Source organism: Nannospalax galili, unplaced genomic scaffold (assembly GCF_000622305.1).
Source record: "Nannospalax galili isolate Female #2095 unplaced genomic scaffold, S.galili_v1.0 scaffold494, whole genome shotgun sequence".
Classification (NCBI taxonomy): Eukaryota; Metazoa; Chordata; class Mammalia; order Rodentia; family Spalacidae; genus Nannospalax; species Nannospalax galili.
Window position 1 is genome coordinate 6,483 of NW_008334880.1, and position 4,169 is coordinate 10,651.

A 4,169-nucleotide genomic window follows, 5' to 3' on the forward strand; every position below is an offset into this window, starting at 1 on the left:
TGGAGCTACAGGGAGAGCTCCAGACCCTGTCTCAAAATGTCAAAAGTATTTGGGAGCTCTTAGCTAATCCTTTAAAGAAATTTAGGGTTACCTCTCCAGAGGGGGGAATGTTAAAGTAGCAAAAAGGCCCATAAAAACATAAAAGAAGAAGAAAGAGTACAGGAAGTTATCAGAAAAAAAAAAAGTGATGGGGAGATATGAGAGTAGTTGGAGGGGAGGGAGTGGAGTGGGCATGGATTTGATCAAAACACCTTATATGCATGCGTGAAATTCTCAATAAATTATTTTAAAAGTGATAATTATCACTACAATGTTTAATGTATGCTCTTCTCACTTTTACTATACTATGGTAATTTATGCCAGCAAGAATGTTTTGTGCTATAAACCTTACACACATATGACAAACCATATAATCTTTAAGCAATACTTTGGTAACATTTCCTATGGAATGGAATAGTCAGGAAAGCAGCTCCCATTGCTACATTAGGCTTTGCTTTTGCCATTATAAAATTTACACCTCTCTAAACTGGCAGTGATGGAACCTCAACTGCTCTATAAATACTTTTCAAGATGGATAAAATATTATCTCTAACAATGCTATACCATAATAATAGAAAATGAACAAATCAAGCCCCCAAACCTTCTAATTTTATTATCTTCTTTTATGAGCTATGGGATTTTTTTTCTTGCTAAATATCTACCCTCATAAACAACAGGATCTCAAAACAACTGAATTGTTGCAGGTGTTTTTAATCTTTACTAAGCTTTATTGCCAACCCTAAGGAATATCTGAAGGTGTTGCTGACTAAATAGTTTTACTTTGATTTTTTCTGCCATAAGCAGTGTTTTGGAAAATATAGCTAAAGTGCTAGAAAAAATGAAATAGTATGTTTCTAACTCTAAGAATTCTGATCTCCTTTGTGAACTAATCACACATTGAAGGAAATACCTATACAATATGTTCTAAATGCAAATGCTCTAGCTTTCTCACTACCCATGATCATTTCCCTTACATCTATAGACTTAAAAAGATAAAAAGAATGAATTTTATTTTTTTCTAAATAGAGAAGAAACTAGATTGCATTAAAGAATAAAATGTGATGGCCCATGGAGAAGGCAACATCTACCAAGGAGGCAGGTGACAGCATCTGGGGGAGGGGAAATTATTATCTTTTGGGGGTAAGGCCACTTTTAGGTTTCCCATGCTCCAGTGGGTCGTCCCATAGCCTTGTACATATGGGCAACAATAACTGAACTTAATGCATTATCAAAAAGTTAAAAAGATATGAACTTGGGAAGGGTGCATGTTGGGGAGATATAAAATGAATTGGAGTGGGGATGGGGGTAGATATGATACATCATTGTGTATATGTACAAAAGTCTCAAGAAGAAAGAAAATTGCTCTTTCTCTTCAGTGAGGCAGCCACACAGCAGACACCAAGATGTATATCTTCTGAAGACCCTAACCGGCAAGACCATCACCCTCAAGGTAGAGCCCAGTAACACTATTGGGAATGTCAAGGCCAAAATCCAAGACAAAGAAGGCATCCCACCTGACCAGCAACTGCTGATCACTGGCAAGCTGCATCTAGAAGACAGCCAGACCCTGGCTGACTACAACGTGAAGAAAGAGTCCACCCTGCAGCTGGTGCTGTGCCGTGTGGTGGCATCATTGAGCCATTTCTTCTCCAGCTCCCCCAGGAGTACAACTGCGGCAAGATGATCTGTCTCAAGTCCTACACAAGACTGCATCCCTATGCCTTCAACTGCTGCAAGAAGTGTGTACGCCAACAATCTATGCCCCAAGAAGAAAGGAGGAAGGTCAAATACAGCTGAGGCAGCCTGCCAGGCATCACCCCAGAACCCTAATAAAGTCCTCTCTGTTGACTGGAGCAGAGAAAAAAGAAGAAAGAAAAACACTTAAAACCCATCAAGGATTTGATGTGATATAGCCAAGTTGGGCTTAAGAGTACTACCTTCCCACCTCAGCTTTTGATTCTGAGAAAAGTAAGTAGAAGAAAGATGGATGTTTAAAATCCTCCTTACCCAGCAGCCAGCAGGCAGATTTAATATTACTACTGGTCACAGACAGAACAGAAATTATTTTTCTAGCTGTGTGATTATGTGGAATAAATACAAACAAACCTGATATTAAAATGTGTGAATAGCTTCTCTAAAATGAAAATATGTTATTTTAAAGTCCTCTTTGTGACCTAATGGACATTACTGGAGCAAATTTTAAATAGCATGTTTGAAATAGCGTTTGATTTGCAAAAATTCATTCCATGCAGATTTTCAAAACTGAGTTTAAAGTAAAATGTGTTGGGCTTATTAAATTATTTGCACCATACCTAAGATATGGAAACCTGGAACTCAGTTTATTTTCCCTCTGTTTCTCTCCATCCCTTATCCTTTTCCCTTGCTCACATCGCCAAACTCTGGAGCCCTCACTGTACCTGATCTGTAGGTGGTAATTGCCTTATGAACCAGGAAAGTTGAAATAGAAGAGGCATTAATGAGACCTGGGGTGATCCATACATTGTGGCAGCTGCCAGCATCATGTGATTTTTGAAGGTTCCCATAGGTCTTCATGCACCTCCCCCAATTTTGCTTGATAACTTCTCCCTCAGTGCCAGTAATTTCCATTCTGACTCAGGATAGGAAATACTTTTGCCTAATGACCAATATTACCTCAGTGAATATTAATTAAGTGAATGATTAATTAATAAGCCAGTAAGAGCTGTGAGCCTAACACACTAGCGAGAGACTGTAACATCCAGATTAACTAAATGGAATTTTCATCAACACTAAACTTGTGTGGGTCAAATGGGGCAGGTATAGGTTAATATACTGGACTTTAATGGATAAACACTGTGGTGAGTAGTGGATGCTCATTAATGGGGCAAAATTAATCTTCCCACCAGAATAGAAATCCAAAGACTTGATGCAAAGATGAGGACACATGAGGACAGCCAAGTATTTAAAAAAAAAAAAAAAAATCAGGTATAAGCCAGAGAAATTTTACACTGAGACATCTTGAAGGTACTGTGTGATTCCTAGCAGGTGATGAAAACAGTGTATTATTCTTAAATATTCTGAAATCATGGCATGAAAATGAACTTGACTTTTTCAGAAGATTGGCATTAAGGACCTGTAACTTAGAGAAAACAAGACAGGTGATTAAACTCATCCGTTTCAGATGTGGTGGCCCAACACTCAGAAAGCAGGGGGAATCTCGGTGATATCTGAGACCAAACTCATCCACATAGACTTCCGGGTAACATGTCAGTCTAGAAGCCACATCAGAATGAGTGGCTGATTGCAGTTCGGGAAACAAAGGGAACAGGAATATTTTAACATTCCGTCAGCTACCTCTGCAGCCCTCAAATTGACTTCATTAAGTCCTCAACAAACCTCCCATCTGACCCACAAATTTTCTGCACCATCCGACAGACGCTACTGTGACTCTGGCCAATGCAATCACCACCGCAGCTGCGTCTTAGCCCAAACTGTGCTAAGACTCCTACCAGGAAATCAACAGAAGCTGCTTCAGTAGACAGTTCATAGAAGGGGGTCCTAGTGACTGCTGCCAGGGCCACCATCAGTCCCCCAATAGGGAAAGGCAAAGCTTCGGATGCTGAGCACAAGCTCTAAACAACTTTGGATACAGCACGGCTGCCAGCTGCTCCCAAACCAGCAGGAAACCAGCAACTATGGCTAGGCAGTTTGCATACACTATTCACAGCTTTCAAAACTCAGTCAAGAAAATTCCACACACAAGAACAGCTGAGAACTCACAAAAGAAGAATGGGATCAGTAAAAATCAAGGTGGGGCACACTCTGGACCAGGGAGGCAAAGCAGCAGAATTACCAAGTAGACAAAATCAACATTCAGGCCAGTGATCTCATTTTTTTTATCTCCACCCAGCTCTCCTTCCCCACTACAGCTATTCCTTATCTGCCTGTGAGTCATTATCTTGTATCGCCACCCAACTCTCCTTTCCTCCTTTCTTCCCTATAGCTATTTCTTAATTATGTAATACAGTAGGTTGTTGTAGCAGGCTAACACTGTTTCTCTCTCTCTTTCCCTCCCTCCCTTCTTTCTGTTTTCCTATACCCATTACTCTCACTGTCATAACTCCAAAGCTCAGAGGCTGACCTGGTTTACA

General features: G+C 40.1%; 1 pseudogene; it reads left to right on the forward strand.

The window, feature by feature from the left end:
• The first annotated feature begins 1,369 nt into the window (after positions 1 to 1,369).
• LOC103731268 lies at positions 1,370 to 1,836 on the forward strand (annotated as a pseudogene).
• Positions 1,837 to 4,169: the final 2,333 nt, after the last annotated feature.